Source organism: Staurois parvus, unplaced genomic scaffold (assembly GCF_062004578.1).
Source record: "Staurois parvus isolate SC_StPar_1 unplaced genomic scaffold, SC_StPar_1.0 ptg000155l, whole genome shotgun sequence".
NCBI classification, from domain to species: domain Eukaryota; kingdom Metazoa; phylum Chordata; class Amphibia; order Anura; family Ranidae; genus Staurois; species Staurois parvus.
In genome coordinates this window covers 22,256,135-22,275,232 of record NW_028317951.1, presented here as the reverse complement: position 1 = coordinate 22,275,232, position 19,098 = coordinate 22,256,135, and the positions used below count along the sequence as shown (strand labels likewise).

The 19,098-nt window shown below is 44.7% G+C and overlaps 1 protein-coding gene across 3 annotated transcripts in view; it reads left to right on the top strand.

The window, feature by feature from the left end:
• TBL1XR1 (TBL1X/Y related 1) overlaps window positions 1-19,098 on the top strand; it is a 218,196-nt gene that overhangs the window by 64,555 nt on the left and 134,543 nt on the right. For 2 of the 3 annotated variants that reach the window (XM_089675531.1, XM_089675534.1), the window contains exon 2: window positions 14,408-14,464. The gene's annotated coding sequence lies outside the window, so the exon portion shown is untranslated. Of the gene's footprint in view, window positions 1-3,683; window positions 3,886-14,407; window positions 14,465-19,098 lie in introns of those variants that run through there. The other variant, XM_089675533.1, reaches the window with a different exon arrangement.

The following is a 19,098-nucleotide window of genomic DNA, read 5'->3' as shown; positions in this document are numbered from 1 at the left end:
TAGATTTGAGGGGAACATGCAAGGAAAATTAAAAAAAAACCAGCATTTTTGCTCACATGATTGGATGAAAGAAATCAGCAGAGCTTCGCCTCATTTCAGAGCTTCCTGTTGGATCTAAAGCAACCGCACTTGCAGTGCACAGTATATTTACTTTTAGTAAATCAACCCCCACGGCTTTTAGAGGCAGAGAAAAAAAAATGCAAGTGCGACCAGGAGCAGCAGCGTGTTGGTAGAAAAACAAATTTGACACCTGTAAACGCGTCTAGTGCTTGAACGTTTAGTGACACGTCTAGTTCTTGAGCATTTAGTGCAATGGCCAAAATGAATGAAATTAATTGATGTCAAAGCACTTGATGTGCCTAATTGTGTTACACACGTTTACAAGCATCAAGTGCCTTTTTTGCCAAATTATTGCTGCCAGGAGGAAAGGCTTCTAGGAAAGTTGGCAAAATATCCGATGTGCATGAGGCCCAGCAGTTAACAATAAAAGCTGGCCATTGTAAGCATCCCTGTCAGCATTAAATGGTTTGTCTCTCTATCTGCCAATTACATCTAGACAGCCTGGTCTGTTAAAGGAAGTTGAAAAATAACAGACTTGCTGGCCAAATCACCAGGCTAAAAAAAAGAAAACTAACGCAGCCAACACATCTAAGAATTGGTAAGTTTGCACAGCGCTTTACAAAATAAAGGCAGACATTACAGTTACAATACACTTTGGTACAAGAGGAAACAGAGGGCCCTGCTCCTGAGAGCTTACAGTCTAGGAGAAAGGGTTGAGTGATACAAAAGGTAATAGCTGTGGGGGATGAGCTGATGGAGGAAATAAAAGGCAGTTTACTAGTTAGAAGCAGGATAGACTTCTTTAACCACTAGCCTACAGGGCACTTACACCCCCTTCCTGCCCAGGCCAATTTCCAGCTTTCAGCGCTGTCACATTTTGTCATGCAACATATGACATCTTTATCATTTTTTTTGAGACAGAGCTTTCTTTTGGTGGTAATCACCTCCTGGGATTTTTATTTTTTCTTAAACAAAAAACCACTGAAAATTTTGAAAAAATAATTTCTTAGTTTTTGTTATACAATTTTGTAAATAAGTGATTTTTCTCCTTCACTGATGTGCGCTAATGAGGCTGCAGTGATGGGCACTGATAGGTGGCACTGATGAGGAGGCACTGGTAGGTTGCACTGATGGGCATTGACAGGCATCACTGATGGGCACTGAAAGGCAGCACTGATGCATGACACCGATATATGGCACTGATAGGCATTGATAGGTGGCACTGATGGGTGACATTGAAAGGCAGCTCAGATGGGCACTGATATGTGGCATTGATGTGCACTGGTCTGCAGCATTGATGAGCACTGACAGGTGGCACTTCTGGGGCCACACTGATCATCAGTGTCCTGATGATCAGTGTACATGTTCCCCTCCGCGGAAAGCCAATTACCGGCTCTTCTCTCCTCTCGAGCTGTCAGCGTGACAGCACGAGAGGAGAGAAATGCCAATAACCAGCATTTCCGTTTGTACATGTGATCAGCTGTGATTGGACACAGCTGATCACATGACCGAGCCGACATCTTTGGCTCTTTCCGTGATCCGCTGTGTCCGAGGGACACAGCGCATCAGCAATCGCTGCGTGCTCCCTGAGCCGCGCATGTGCAGTGAGAATGGTAGGACGTCATATGATGTCCTATCAGAACGCGAGAACCACCATGTGCCCATCATTTTACTATAGAGCGGGCGGAAGGTGGTTAAAGAGAACGTTTTTCAGTAATTTTTGTCTAAAGGTGGATAGATTAGGAGACAGCCGGACAGATTGGGGTACGAAGTTCCATAGGATGGGAGATGCTCGGGAAAAGTCCTGGAGGTGACATGGGAACTAGAGAGCAGAAGGTCTTTAGAGGCTCGAAGAGAGCGGTTTGGTAGATATTTTGAGACCAGGTTGGTGATGTAGCTGAGGACAGCGTTGTGGATGGCTTTGTAAGTTGTTGTTAGTATTTTGAATTTTATTTGTTGGGCGAGTGGAAGCCAGTGGAGGGATTGGCAGAGAGGGGTAGCAGACACTGAATGGTTAGTAAGCTAGAGGAGCCTGGCAGCAGTATTCATGATGGACTGGAAGGGGGATAGCCTATATAAAGGTAAGTCAATGAGGAGGGAGTTGCAGTATTTGAGGCGAGAGATAACCAAGGAGTGAATTAGGAGCTTTGTGGTATCACTGGTTAAAAAGGGGTGTATTCTGGAAATGTTGCAGAGGTTGTGGCAGCATGATTTGGACAGGGATTGGATGTGGGCCTGAAAAGATCAGAATCCAGGGTTACACCTAGCACGTGGGGATGAGTTGATAGTGGTGCTATTTTTCCTGACCGAGAAATCAGGGCAAGAGGCATGTGGGGGAGGAAATATTATAAGCTCAGTTTTGGATAGATTGAGCTTTAAGAAAAGGTGTGATGTCCAGTCTGATATGTCTGTTAGTAAATCGGTGATACGCAAGGAAGCTGATGGGGTGCGCTGAGGAGTAGGGAGATACATTTGTGTGTCATCAGCATAGAAATGGTATTGGAAACCATGGGAAGCTATCAGCTGACCCAAGGAAGAAGTGTAGATCGAGAATAGGAGAGGTCCAAAGACAGAACCTTGGTGGACCCCGACAGTAAGAGGAGGAAATAAGAGTTGTGACACTGAAGGTGTGGTGAGATATGTACGATTCGAACCAATGGAGAGTACAGTCACGGAGACTAAGTAGATAGTTTTTTGAAGAGGAGGGGGTGGTCAACTGTGTCAAAGGCAGTGGAGAGGTCCAAGAGTAAGAGTACGGAATAGTGACCATTGGTTTTAGCGGTAAGTCGATTGTGAGTTTTAAGAGAGCAGTTTCTGTGGAGTGTTGTGGGCAAAATCCAGACTGAAGGGGATCACGAAAGTTATTCTCAATAAGGTGGCAGCTCAGCCAGTTGTAGACTAGACGTTCAAGGAGTTTGGAGGACAACACATGGAGCACATTATGTCAGACTTGCTTTAAGAATGAATTCCTCTAGCATCGCGCTGTCACTGCTGACAGGGATTCTATCCTCACCCAGTCTTCTTCCAGGTTCACAGTCTCATGCCGTTTGATTGGCTGAGCCGCGATGCTGTCACTCCCACACGTGTGTTGGAGCCCCAGGCATGACCGAGCTCAAGGAATGGCACAGGTATACCGTTCCTTCAGAGCGCATGCACCATTGACGAGGCCGGCTGCTGCTCGATGGAATATCTCCTACACAATCCTTGTTTAGAAGATATTGATAAGCTTTACCTGTAGATACAAATGAAATGAGAGTTTACTCCCACTGTAATATATCTAATGCTGGGTCTGCTGTAGTGCAACGTTTATATTTTGTGCTCTTTTGTCCGTAATAAATGATCTGACGCGAGGAATACGCTTCGATTTCCTTGTATGAGGATCGCAGAGCAGCATTTCCCTTCTATAGAGAACGGATGGCTCTATTGTCCCCGGCTGGTCACGTGGGAAGCACCATTGTCTCCATTTCAAGTCACCGCGCTGCCTTCCCTTCTCTCCCCGCCCATCGTTCTCACGTGATACCTTCTTTAAACCACTTCCGGTATCCTTAATCCCATGCTGCCGCCGTAGTCCTTTTGAAGAACAGGAAGCGCCCTTTGACGTCACTTTACTGAGCGACACCACCTAACCCGGAAGTGCGACGCGTCCCACGGGCGATTGTTGTGGAACTCTGAGGGGGGGTCGCACTTTCCTGTCTTCCCCCCTTGTCTCTTACCGATCTTCCTCCACATAAGCGGTTTACCAGCTGCCGCTGCCCCGGGAGTGATGGACGTGTAACCAAGGAGGCGAATCCGGGTGCACACGTGGTTCCTCCATCACGGCGCCAAGTATGTGCAAGAGGGAGGGGGAGGGTCACGGGGCTCGCCTTCCATCCGTGTGATAGCGGGGAGGATTCCATGTGTAGCCGCCCTCACATAGACCTTTTCTACGATATGTGTATGTGATCGCAGGTGGCGTTTTGTGCTGTTTGATTTTAAACGAGCTTGCAGGTGTCATGGAATGATTCCATTCTAAAAACAAGGAGCCAGACCTTGGGTGACGACCCCCCCGCACCAATCACAGCCACCCCACATGCTCCTCCATTATTTAATACATCTCGGGCAGCTTCTCCATTCATATAAATATACAATCTAAGTGGATGGCATTTAGTTTGCTTCTTCTCTGTCATGCAGTTGTCATGATTTGACTATAGTTATTATTTTACCTTTTTATCCTTTATTGCCTGTTGGCCCTACTGATCTTTGTAGTCCCATCTACATGCACTCACCCCAGGGATGGCTGCCTGGCATTCCTCAGTGTCAGGTTCCTGATTGTGACATTGGTGAGCCTTGCCTGCACAAACTGTGTGTTGGAACGAACATATCTTCTCTACCAGGGCCACACATGACTAGGTGATGATGCAGGAAATTTAAGACCTGCTATCAAAATGGAAGAGTTGCTTTACTGCCAGGCCCTACCCCCAAACCAAGTTGAAATGAAGCAGTCACCATAAAAAAAAATAGGGCAAGATTTGGCAGCTGTTTTTTTTTATGCTTTTTGTTTTAATCTAGGAATCCCGTTTTTCAACGGAACAAGCTCTCCTGTAAATGTCACTGTTAGAGGATTGAGACAAACCATTTACCACTGACTGAGTTGCTTACAAAGATCAGCTTTTATTCATGTAAAACCTTTATTCCAAAAGAAAAAAAAACTTGGTGTAACTGCCGTGTGAGCTGGAGGTCATCAGTTTGTTAGTGTATCTAAATCTGCTAGTACATCCAACACCCTCCCCCCCTTCCTCTCCACACTGACAGTTCTGCTGTCCAAAGTGCTCCTTTGTCCAGAGTGGGGACACTCTAAGGCTAGGTTCACATCTATGCAGTTTGCAATTGACCCATTTCTGCATTGCGATTTTGTGTTTTTATTTATTTATTCTTGTCTTGTTGCTAGGCAGATTTAAAATGCATCAAAAACGCACTACGTGCTTTTCTGCAGCTTTTCGATAGAAACAAAACGTAACTTTTTGCATTAAAAAAAAGTCCCTGACCCTTTCCAAAAAAATGCAGCGGGTGAAAACGCGAAGATGTGAATGTGTCCTTTAGGAAATCATGTTAAATGGACTGTAGTGTGTTTCTCCAAAATACTGCAGAAAATGCTTAGATATGAACCTAGGGTTTGGCCTCAAGCACACTATATGGTTTTTTGGTTTTTTTTGCAACTCTCTTTACCCTCCGTTCACATCAAGCCCGGCTTTGAAACCGTGCGACTTGCAGTGAAGTCGCACAATTTCAAAGTCGGGGGACCTGCTGATTTCAGTTGCTATTTGAAAGACATCTGATACAAGTCAGATCTGCACTTAATTAATTTCTTTTCAGAATAAATTGTTCTGGGCATTAAAACAAATTAAGACTCAAGTGCTAAATATTCCTAGTGTTAACGCGCACTTAGACGCATTTACACGTGTCAAGCGTGTTATACTACATTAAAATCCAGCAAGTATGAGGATACATGCCGTTGCAGGAGGGTGTTCTTGTGGGATTATAAGGCTCCATGTACACGGGACATTTGGAAAACACTTCTGAACGGTGGAAACTGACTGCTGGAAAATGTAGGTTGAAAAATGTCTGTTTAGCTGCGTTTGCATACCGTGTTTAAGTGTGTTTATGTGCGTTTTGCGTTTAGAAGCGTTTTTAAAGATAACATTAGGAGACCTTCCAAAATGCCCAGAATGCACTGAAAAACAGTAAAAAAATGAACTATTTCAGACATTTTGAGAGAAATAGAGCAGAAGTAGAGAGAGCAGTATGTGTTGAGATGACCTGTCTTTTCTGGTTGTATTCACTATGGATCCCATTATGAGCATAATGCGGCATGTTCTATCATTTTTCCTTCATGTGAAACCTGGAACTGACTGCGCTGGTGTACTAGGTCCATTTGGATACATGGAAACCGCTTTGCATGCATTTCTGATGATGAAAAAAGGCTCTGGACAGCATTTGGATATGGAACAGTTAAAAAATGCTTCTAAATGCAAACGCGGTTAGCCACGTTTGGCGTTAGAAACGCTGATAAAATCTACTCCTGAATGCAAGTTTGGTGCGTTCAGAAAAACAACTGTAAACTCAACTGCCTGTAAATGACATAGTGTACATGGTAATAATAAAAATCCTCCTGCACTTAGGTGGACCTGTGCATTAATGCTGCTAACACCTAACCACATACCAAAATGGTCAATTTAAAGTGTAATAATGTGGTGCTGCGCTAATAAATGCACTGTATAATAATTACTATCTTTGTCTCCCGCTCCCTCAACCTCCTAGCGATCACCGAAACCTGGATTCAAGCCACTGACTCTACCTCCCCAGCGGCACTCTCCTATGGAGGTCTCACCTGGACCCACTCACCCAGACCTAGCGGTTGTAGAGGTGGTGTGGTCGGTATGCTCCAATCACCGCTGAGCACCTTCCAAGTCCTCCCAAACCCCCCCCCCCCTCTATCCGGCCCACTGCATCCGACTATTGTCTCCAATCCCTCTGAGGATTGCAGTAATCTATCAGCCTCCTGGACCCGTGTCCCGCTTCCTTGACGACTTCTTCGCCTGGTTACCCTTCTTTCTCTCCTCCGAGCTTCCCACCATCATCCTTGGAGACTTCAACATCAATAACCCGGCTACATCCGAACTCCTCCACTAACCTCTTCTTTTGCACTCGCACAGTGTATACAGTCCACCACCCTGGACCTTGTTTTCTCTCATCTCTGCACCCCCCACAACCTCACAAACGCCCCCTTTCCTCTTTCTGACCACAACCTCCTGACTTTCTCCGTCTCCTCGCCCTCAAACACCCCCCCCCCCCCCAAACGTCAAACTATTACCTGCTGTAACCTCCGCAACTTGAACCCTGCCCCCTTCCACTCTGCAGCTGACCAACTTTACGACAGTATCCTTCCCCTGTTCTGCCCTGACCTGGCCACTACTGTTTATAGCAACTCGCTGTCAGCCGCTCTTGACTCCTTAGCACCCCTAACCACACGAAGCATTAGACCCCGACCGCTTCAACCCTGGCAGAATGACCATACCAAAAACCTCAAGCGACGCAGTTATGCGCTGGAGCGACTATGGCACAAAATCAGATCTCAACAAGCGTTCACCCGATATAAATCTGCCTTCCTCACCTACACTCCCTCTCTCCACACTGCCAAGCAAGCCTACTTTGTTACCCCCATTAATACCTTCTTCTCCAGTCCTCGCCGACTCTTCTCTACGTTTAACTCTCTACTCTCTCCGCCCCCACCTCCACCCAGTACCTCACCGCCGACGAGATTGCTAACCACTTCCAAAGCAAGATCAACACAATTCGTAGGACATCGCCACCGCTCAGACTTCCACCCCACCTAGCATCCCTCACACGAAAACCCCCTCAACACTCCTCTCCTTTGACCTCGCCACTGTCCAGACCTCCATCCCACCTAACATTCCTCACACTAAAACCCCCTCAACACTCCACTCCTTCGTCCTTGCTACCACTGAAGAGATCACGAAGGTCTTCTCTGAAGCTCACCTTACCACCTGCCTCCTTGACCCTGTCACCACACAACTCCTACGATCACCCTCCTCCTCTATCCTATGCTGCCTCACTCACATCTTTAATCTCTCCCTTTCTACTGGCGCATTCCCCTCCCCTCTGAAGCACGCGCACATCTCTCCCATACTTAAAAAACCCTCCCTGGATCCCACCGACCTAAACAACCTTAGACCCATCTCCCTGCTGTCATTTACATCCAAACTCCTTGAGTGCTTAGTCTATAATAGCCTGAGTTCCCACCTCACCGACAACAACCTCCTTGATCCCCTACAATCTGGCTTCTGTCCCCTACACTCCACCGAAACCGCCCTACTCAAACTCTAGACCTGCTAACCGCCAAAGCTAATGGCCACTACTCGGTGCTCCTACTCCTCAACCTCTCCGCGGCTTTCGACATGGTCGACCACCCCCTCCTCCTCAAAAAGCTATACTCTCTTGGTCTCAGAGACTCCCCTCTCTCCTGGCTCTCTTCCTATCTATCACAGCGTTCCTTCAGTGTTACCTATAACGTTGCCACCTCCCCCTCACTCCCCCTCTCTGTTGGGGTCCCTCAAGGTTCCGTCCTCGGGCCCCTTCTCTTCTCCATCTACACTTCCTCCCTTGGCCAACTGATACTCCCACGGCTTCAACTACCACCTCTATGCCGATGACACGCAAATCTATCTCTCTACCCCTCGCCTCACCCCTTCAGTCTCCGCCCGAATCACTAGCCTACTGAATGACATATCAGATTGGATGTCACTGCACTCCCTCAAATTAAACCTGTCCAAATCAGAGCTCCTAGTCTCCCCCCCCCCCCCCCCCCTCGACTTTTCCATCACGACCAACAACGCCTCCATCAGTCCCACCCCGCAAGCCAGAGTACTAGGTGTCATTCTAGACTCCTATCTGTCTTTTCATCCCCAGGTCCAATCATTGAGAAATTCATGTAGACTCCACCTCCGCAAAATCTCCAAAATACGTCCGTTCCTAACCCCAGAAACAACTAAGCAACTTATTCACTCCCTTATCATATCACGGCTTGACTACTGTAACTCCCTCCTCATCGACTTACCTCATCACCGGCTATCCCCACTTCAGTCTATCCTGAATTCTGCGGCCAGACTCATCCACCTTACTAACCGCTCCGAATCCGCCACCCCCCTCTGCCAATCCTTCCACTGGCTTCCGATTGCCCAACGCATAGAATTCAAATTACTAATATTGACGTACAAAGCTGTCCATAACACTGCCCCAAACTACATCACCGACCTGATATCCATCTACCACCCAAAACGTACTCTCCACTCCTCACAAGACCTCCTACTCTCTAGTTCCCTGGTTTCCTCCTCCCATGCCCGTCTCCAGGACTTCTCCCATCCTCTGGAACTCACTACCCCAATCCATCAGACTGTCACCTACCCTCCGCACCGTTAGGTGCACCCTGAAAACCCATCTCTTCAGGGAAGCCTACACCGCCCTCACCTAATTGCCAATCTCCTCCACTCCTCCTACCACTCCATCCCCCACAGCTATTTCCCCTGTACCACTATCCTGTCCCTCCTAGATTGTAAGCTCCAAGGAGCAGGGCCCTCGAACCCCTCATGTATTTTACTGTACTGTCTCCCATTATAATGTACAATGCTGAGCAAACTGTTGGCGCTATATAAATACTGTATAATAATAATTACAATGTGAGTAAATAATGACCAATACACCCCCCTATAAAAAACAATACCTGAGTATCTATGTGACTAAATAAACAGCATATGCGAAATTAATACCCCAAAAATAACAAAAGAAAAAACAGCAACACCTCCCCTTATTGGGCTAGAATTGGCCACACAGAAAATATGAACATGTGTATATACGCACATACACACACTACGTGCCGTGATAATGAATATAGAAGGGGAGGTGTTGCTGTTGTTTTTTCTTTTGTTTTTTTTGGGGTATTAATTTCACATATGCTGTTTATTTAGTCACATAGATACTTAGGTATTGTTTTTTTTTTTTTTATAGGGGGGTGTATTGGTCATTATTTATTCACATTGTAATTATCATACAGTACATTTATTAGCGCAGCACCACCTTATTTCATAGTGTACATGGACACATAGGAAAACATTAGGGAGAGTTCTGAGGCTGCTGAAAAAAAATCGCAGAAAAGTTCCAGAATGCAAGTTTATCAGCTTCAGTGTATATGAATCCTAAGAAGCACCTAACTTTCCTGGAAGGAAGCAGCCAAGGAAAGTGTCAACTTCCTCACCTCTTGGAAGCTGAGGGCAAGTTAAGTTGTTTTTTGTGTTTTTTTTTTTTTTCACAGCTATTTGTGTTTTGGTGGAGCGAGGGACTGGCAGTACGTGGACCATTTTTTCATGGATGCATTTCATCTGTATATTCAACTGTTTGCCTGAAGTTTATTTATTACAAGTACTTCTATAGCACCATCAGTTTAGCTTTAATAGGAATAATTATTAGCCCTGTAGCTAATTAGAATTCTGTCCTGCCCAATACTGGATTTATTGGGTGTGCCATATGCTATGAGGTTTACAAGAGGTGTTTGGTTCCAAGCTTCCCAAGTATTGAATGCATTTTGTGTTTGTGCTTATCAGGTGGTAGGTACTGACGGAGCGATGGTTGCTGCAGGCAACGGTAATGAAAGGCATAAGGTTTAGGACCCATTCACACCTAAAACCTAACTCCACGTTTGAGTTAATGTTAAAACAAAAATGAACTCATCAGTTTATCTTCTTCCCTCTAGCCCTTCGCATATATGCAGCTTCTAGGTGGGTGCGCGTTAACGCTGAGAGGCTGCATATATGAATACCTAAAGATAAAAAGAGCCTTGCCAAGAGCGTGCGCCTTGCACGTTCCCGGCACAATTACTGGTGACTAACGGAAAGCTTCCAATCTACTTATGATCAGGAGATTTCCAATCATGTGATCGCCAATGATGGCGGTCACCTGATCCGTAACCCTGCCCTACCTCCCAGCATCTGAAACCCCTTAAAGGGCTGGGAGGTTCTGACACAAAGGTGTTAATGGTTTCTCAACATGCCAGGGAACTTCAACCAAACTGTCAAACATCAAACTGCTGGTGTCAGATGATTCCATGTGCAGCATCATGGCAGTTGCAGATCAAACAGAGGCTAAGATGGCAGCTTCCTTGGCTGTAAAAGATTTGGGGGTTTAGTTTCAATTTCAGTAGTTTGTTTGGACCAGGCTGGTCCAAACGAATGGTTTCCTTCAGGCTCTGTTCACATCTGGGCGTTTTTTTATTTTGCGGACTGAATCACTGCGATTCTGTTTTCGATCCCTAAACGCTGTGCAAAACAGAAAAAATGCACCACGCATGTTCTGGTGCCATTCATTTTCAGTGGCAACTAAAACGCAGTGCGATATTTGCCACGATCCTTGCGTGATAAATTGCACTGCAATCGTGGTAAATGGCATCACACAAAGCTTGTCACCTAAAAGGAGCAGGAGCTTCTTTTGGGGTGGCAAGCTTCATGAAATGTGGCTTGCATGATTTATTGTGGAAGAATCGCACTTTGTTTTAGTTGCCATTGAGGCTCAGTTTACATCTAGGGTTTTTTGTTTTGTGGGCTGAATCTCTACAATTCTGCCTGGGATCCCAAAACACTGTGCAAAAATGACAAATTGCACCACTTGTGTTTTAGGTGCCATTCATTTTTTTCAATAACATTTAAAGTGCGGTGTGATTCTGCCACGATTGTTGCGCAATAAATCGCTCAAACATTGTCACCCCTAAAGAAGTTCCTGCTCCTTTTTGAGTGACAAGCTTTGTGCTATGTGATTGCAGCATGATTTATCGTGCGACAATCCCAGCAGAATCACACTGCATTTTAGGTGCTATTGAAAATGGCACCTGAACAGGTATAGTGCGATTTTAATCAATTTTGCACAGTGTTTTTGGATTGTGGGCAGAATCACGGCAATTCTACCCATGATACAAAACGCCCAGAGCGACTCCTCACCAATACATGTGCCAGAGCTGTTTAAATGGCATTTAGCATCAGCTACTACAGTGTACAGCACTCTGTTCTGACAGCTGTATGGGAACATTCTGTCCTGTTCTTGCAACATTGAGTCAGGCTGAGCGCTGCTCAGCCATTGACCGGAAGCTTTGTATTTTTATCAATGAATACACTGCTTCCTCTGGTTGGTTGTGGTTCAGAGGTGGGCGAATGACATCATGATCTCCTTCTCAGCCAATCAGGGGAAGCCTTGTAGTCATTGATAAATACAAGGCTTCTTCTGAATGACGTAGAAGCACTCAACATTATTTTTCACATCCAAGTACATAGACCAGGGGCGTTGCCCTGCGTTGTGGCGAAGCACAAGTGTGAATGTGCCCTCAGTCATTTACAGATTCTGCCTGTCTGTATGCTAGTCATTTTTTTCTTATGAAATAAAATATGGTGACACTTTATACCTACAAGAGGATGAAGTGTGTGTACTTGCAAATTTGAATCCTCAGATGATGTCTGCAGCATGAGTAGCAATTTGATATCCCCATGAGGTGAGCTATAGCCAAGTAGTGTTTCAGAAATCTTATTCGATGTTTGTTACCCGAATCAAAGGTTTATTTTGTAGCAGCTGCCGTATGAGATATGAACACATTGTTTTAATTCTAAAACTGATTTGCTAAATCCAAGTAATGTGATTTAGGTATTATTCAATTTATTCTTTTTTTTTCTTAATGGAACTTTATATTTTTATGTTTACATGTGTTCAAAGGTGACCAGGGATAGTACAAACTATAAGGGCTCATTCACACAGACTTTAACCTCTTGGACTCCAGAAGGTTTTACCCCCTTTATGACTTGGGCATTTTTTTGCTATTCACCACTATACCACTTTAACCACTTTATACCACTCACCCCCTCAGTCTCTGCCTGAATCACACACCTACTGAGCGACATATCAGACTGGATGTCGCTCCACTTCCTTAAACTGAACCTCTCCAAAACCGAGTTTTTTGTCTTTCCCCCAGCCCGCACCCCCCCCCCATTGACTTCTCTATCACATCGAACAACGCTACCATCAAACCCACCCCGCAGGCCAGAGTACTGGATGTCGTTCTGGACTCCAACCTATCCTTCCAGCCCCAAGTCCAATCTTTAACAAACTCGTGCAGACTTCACCTCCGCAACATCGCCAAAATCCGCACGTTCCTAACCCCAGAAACCACTAAACAGCTCATCCACTCCCTCATCATATTACGACTCGACTACTGCAACTCCCTCCTCACTGGCCTGCCTCGCCACTGGGTATCCCCGCTTCAGTCGATCCTGAATACGGCTGCCAGAGTCATTCACCTTTCCAACCGCTCCGTTTCCGCCACCCCCCTCTGCCAATCCCTCCACTGGCTTCCGATTGCGCAACGGATCAAATTCAAAATCCTAACACTGACGTACAATTTTAATATCCATGGGCAATCAAAGGGTTACCGTGTGGCCATTCAGCTGATTACAGCCAAACACATTGGCTGAAATCCTCTGCCAAGTTAATGCTGTGTCCAAAACACAGCACGGGTTGTCGGGGGCGCATGCATGTGTGCCTCTGAACCAAGAAGAAATGGCCAATGTACAGGTATGTGATTGTGCCTGCACCTTTGTCCTTCTCGCATTATGTTTACTGTGAGCAGTCAGCAAGTGGTTAAGAAGCACCAATATGCTCTACCTTAAATATTGAGATTTACAGCCAGCCACAGAAGTTAATTGCTGTACATGTTAAACACATTCTTTTTTTGACATTAGAGTTTACATGTGCATGCACATATGATGTATTTCTTGTGCATGGCAGTGGAATATGTTATTTGAGCATGAAATGTCAATGTAAAAAAAAAAATATTGGCGCCAATCCAAGTATGGCCCAGGTGTGGAAAATGACTGATACTAGAGCTCTTACTATTTGACCATTTGTGCGCATGGGTCCTAACACTACCAGTTGTGACCGAGCAGTTGCAGCAGCAAATTAAATTAAAAAATAGAATAAATTAATACAGGGCAATAGTTTTTTGCCTAATCTGCCATAGAATTTTGTATTTTAGTTTCTTTTGTTTTTTTTTACTGTTCTATAAATATACAAAATGTAATGAAAACTGAAGCACACTATGCATTATTGCATGTCCAACCCTGAAGAAACTTTTGTATAAGAGTTCTCTGCATTTAACTTATTCAACGTTTACTACAAACTGAGGCCCTGTTCATCCTGTGTTTTTGTGCTTTTACATGGGAAACTGCATACATCAGATCTGACATTCTAGTCCATTGTACTTGATGATTAAAGGAACCCTAAACTGTTTCACATTGAGTTTCAATTAAATTGCACAATCTCCTTAGATTATGAAATTTAACGTTCCAGAAATATGAAAGTAGACTTTGTGGATTTTCTGAAATTGCTAGTTTACTGGCTGTCTCAGGCTTCAATACTTAGAAGTCCCTGACCTGGAAAAAGAACACCACTAGTAAAGCAAGAGTAGTTCTCTGATCTGCAGTCCTATATCATGTTAGTGTTGCACAGCACTGAAGCCTTGGAATCAACATAGCTGCCAGACAGTTAACAGAAAGGTTTGGCAATGGCACCTTTATTATTACATGTGTCCATTAATAGCTGATGTAGTAGGGTTACATTGAGCATGTTGCTCATCTTAGAATTAATATTACGTGTAAAACTGAGTTATCCGTTTTGGGTTCAGTTTGTTTTTTGAGGGTTTGTTGTCTACAGTTATTAAAGAATTTACTTTTTTTTATTCATGTGTGTGTTTTTTTAATTTCAGGATTCCCTTGTTTGGTCCAGTACTATACCTGCTTTTACAGTGTGATTTTCGGACGAGGTAATAATTTTGTTTTTAATTAATGAAAATATGCCATGTATTTTGGAGTTCTGATAATTGTGTAAGATGTGTTAAGTCTATGTATAGACAAAACTGTTTTGGGTAGTGTGGGAAAGACTTAAAACCCATGCTTTGTCTTTGGGGAGGTTTCCTTTCAGTCCTGGGGATGCAACAAGAAGTGAGATGAATTTTCTTCAAAGTGAGAAAATTACCTGGTTATTCATTTGAAAGTACACCTGCTCCACACAAACACCACACACCTTTTTGTTCTGGTGGAAACGCAAATTTTTTATTTTCAATAATGGTCTGTGACCGTGATCACCAGGAGAAATTGGATTAATCTACCCAGCAGGGACACAGAAGTGGTACACTTTTGATAGTGGTTCTAACCCCTCTCTACCCTATCCAAAATTAAAGCAGAACTGTCCAAAGATTTAAAAAAAAAAATTTTTTTGCTTTTAGGAGTAATTCCTGTAGGGATTAGAACTAGTGGTGCACCAAAATGAAAATTCTGGTGCCAAAACTGATACAAAAAATTCAGAATGCATGCGGCTGAAAACTGGACCGAAACGTTTGCGTATGTGGGGAGGCTCCAATTTTTTTTTCTTCCCTACTTTCATGTATATATTTTTTTTTTTTTTAACTTTTAATTTTATTGCTATCACATAGGGGACCAATAGTCCCCTATGTGATAGCATATGAGTGACAGGCCATCTTTGTACGGGGGAGGGGGGGCAGTGTGTGCAAGGAGGGGGCAGGAGTGGACAATGTATACAGAGAGGCTCCCTCACTGGCTGTTACTACGTCAGTGCCGGTTTTTAAATGTAATTACCGGCTCTTTTTTTTTTTTTTTTTTCTTCTTCTTCTTCACCATAGCTCAGATAATGAGCTGTCCCTTACCCCAGAGCTAAAGGAAACTTTGTTTCTTTTAGCTCGGGAAAGAAACTTTTTTTTGTTTCTTTTAGCTCAGGGAAAGGGACTGCTGATTCTCTGAGCTATAGTGAAGAAAACCCCCCCCCCCCCCCCCCCAGCAACTACATTTAAAAACCGGCACTGATCTATAGTGATAGCCAGTCACTGTATACACTGTTCCTCTCCTGCCTTTCTCCACGCTCCCCCCCCCCCCCTCACATCTGCAGTATTGGCTACATTTTTCCCATCGGCAAAATGCCAAGAGTTATTTTTGGCCGAGATGTTTTGATGGCTGAATTTCGGTGCATCCCTAATTAGAACATCTGTAATGTTGCTGTCTGTGCCCCCTTTGGGAAGATTCACCCACTCTTGTGATATTTACCATTCTCATCAGAAGTGCAAGTCCAAAATAAATCTCACATTTTGAGCTGGCCCTAGAACAGTAATAGAGAGGAAATCTTCCAATGGGGACAAAGTTATGCTGACAACCAGGCTTTCTCTAACCTTGGAGGGTTTTCCTCACTTCCTGTTTTGGCTATGAAACAGGAAGTGAAGGGATATGTCCCCAATGGGACACATATATCTCCTTTTTACTCTATGCAAAATTTAAAAAGGTTTTGCCTATAGTACTGCTAAAATGTTCACACACTTTAAGGTTGAATTCACATATGTGTGTTTTTCAAACCTGGCGGTACTTATCTGATGACCTTTTTTTACATGTAATATACTGCTCAAAAAAATTAAAGAAACACTTTGAAAACATAACATCTCAATGGGGAAAAATATCATACTGGATATCTATATTGACATGGACTGGGTAATGTGTTAGGAACATAAGTATGCCCCATCGTTGGATTTTCAAGGTGTCTTTGAATTCAGTCCTCTGTAGGTTGACAATTTTCATTTCCAGCAAAGTGAAAAAGTGATGCAGCAGGCTAGTCCATTTTGCTGAAATTTCATTGCAGCAACTCAAAATGGTACTCTGCTTGTATGGCCCCCATGTGCTTGTATGCATTACTGACAACGTCGGGGCATGCTCCTAATGAGACGACGGATGGTGTCCTGGGGTATTTCCTCCCAGATCTGTACCAGGGCATCACTGAGCTCCTGGACAGTCTGAGGTGCAACCTGGTGGTGTCAGATGGACCGAAACATGATATCCCAGAGGTGTTGGATTTAGGTCAGGCAAGCGTGGGGGCCATTCACTGGTCAATTCCTTCATCCTCCAGGAACTAACCGCATACTCTTGCCACATGAGGCCGGGCATTGCCGTGCACCAGGAGGAATCCAAGATCCACTATACCAGCGTAGGGTCTGACAATGGGTCCAAGGATTTAATCCCGATACCTAATGGCAGGCAGGGTGCCATTGTCTAGCCTGTAGAGGTCTGTGTGTCCCTTCATGGATATGCCTCCCCAGACCATCACTGACCCACCACCAAAACGGTAATGTTAAACGATGTTACAGGCAGCATAACGTTTTCCACAACTTCTCCAGACCTTTTTCACGTCTGTCACATGTGCTCAGGATGAATCTGCTGTTATCTGTGGAAAGCACAGGGCGCTAGTGGCGGACCTGCTAATTCTGGTGTTCAATGGCAAATGCCAGTCGAGCTCTATGGTGCCAGGCAGTGAGCGCGGGGCCCTCTAGATGAAGTCAGGCCACCCTCATGAAGTCTGTTTCTGATTGTTTGGTCAAAGACATTCACACCAGTGGACTGCTGGAGGTCATTTTGTAGGGTTATGGCAGTGCTCATCCTGTTCCTTCTTGCACAAAGGAGCAGATACCGGCTGATGGGTTAAGGACCTTCTACGGCCCTGTCCAGCTCTCCTAGAGTAACTGCTGTCTCCTGGAATCTCCTCCATGCTCTTGAGACTGTGCTGGGAGCCACAGCAAACCTTCCGGCAGTGACACATATTGATGTGCCATCCTGGAGAAGTTGAACTGCCTGTGCAACCTCTATAGGGTCCAGGTATCGCCTCATACTACCAGTAGTGACACTGACCCTAGCCAAATGCAAAACTAGTGAAAAACAGAAAAAGATGAGTAGGGAAAAAAATGTCAGTGGCTTCCACCTGTAAAACTTCCTGTATTGGGGGGGGTCATCTCATTGTTGCCCATCTAGTGCACCTGTTGTTAATTTCATTAACACCAAAGCAGCTGAAACTGATTAACAACCCCCTCTGCTACTTAACTGACCAGATCAATATCCCAGGAGTTTAATTGACTTGATGCTATACTCTAATTAAAAAGTTTAACTTTTTTGAGCAGTGTACTTTCCATCAATATGGAAACAAATTTTTTTTTTTTTAACCGTGAATCATGCTACACTTGTCTCTAGCAACAGTAGGCTTCAACACAAGCAAATTAATTTGTATAGGCGATGCACAGCTAATGTATAGCTGTGGTACTGATTTTTAAGTTTTCAGATAACAAGGTGCCGAATAATTGACCACAGCAGTTAACATTGAGGTCACTACTGTATGCAGATTAGATTGGCTAGAGCTGCTAGAGCTTGGGAACTGGCAAATAAAACTACCCACAGACCACCCAGAACTAAACTGAAGGCACAATTTAAAACCAAAAGGTATTGCCATCTAAAAAGCATCTGTTGAGGGTATTTTTGGTTGGCTCCAAACCCCTCTGTATCATGGTAATGTGCACTAAATTGATGTATCTGCATTTTTCTGAATGGCACCACAATGTACATATACATTAGGGGGGAGATTTACTAAAAACTGGAGCTCTCAGAATCTGGTGCAGCTGTGCATGGTAGTGTAGCACCCTCCTAGGTAGCCAGAGGAGCATGGGTTAATTGGTTTGGAAGGCTGTGCAGTGCTTCAAAGACTGTGGCTCTGGAACTCTCTGGAAAGTTCCAGAATATACTGGGTAGAGAACAATCCATGTTAAATTAAGGCCTGGAAGGTGGGTAAACAACTCGTAAATACTCCAGAGGCTTGGCAGGCTGGGAAAGCAGTCCAGGGTCCAGTTGTCTGACGGCACCCCTGTGCCAGATGCCTTGCCCCTGGAGCAAATGGAAGAAAGGAGGAGGAGGAGGAGAGAGAAAAGAGTTCCAGGACATCACACAGCCATAATCCCAGCTAAGCCAGAAATGGCCTGTTTGGCAGCTCTCTGGATTCAAGGAGCTACTTAAAGGGACTGAGGTGCACACCAGTCCTCGCACTGCACTGTCCTCTTTTTGTGGCTTTGGGTGTAATACCACACATGTCTGGGACCTAGGAAATCGCTTGAGAGCAGCGCAAGACTGCTAGGAGCACCCCAAATATCTCTAGCTTGGGTCAAGAGCAGGTGCTGTGTCTGTTTGGAGCTTTTGTTCAAATTTACATGCTGTCTAATTATTCTCGTTGGTGTGAAGCTCAGTTTGAAGCAGTCTACAGCAGCCAGAGACTTTAGCAGGTCCTCAACCGTTTGTAAATAGTTTTCAGCATTTCTTCAGTTTGGGGCATCCCACGTACCCATAATCCTCATCCAAGTTTGATCTACTGTAAACCTTAAATACAATGTTTTCTTGGGAATTCCTCCTGCCTGGCTGTGAATGCAGTATGCGGGAAAGGCCTGAAATCCAGCGTCTTTCGGAGGTAGCGCTACAGTAGCTTCAAAATATAAAACCTGGAAGCCGATTGGTTTCTGTGCAGAACTACACCAGCTTTTGCATGCTTCGGTCTTAGCGAATCTCCCCCAAAGTGGTTCCCCCCCCCACC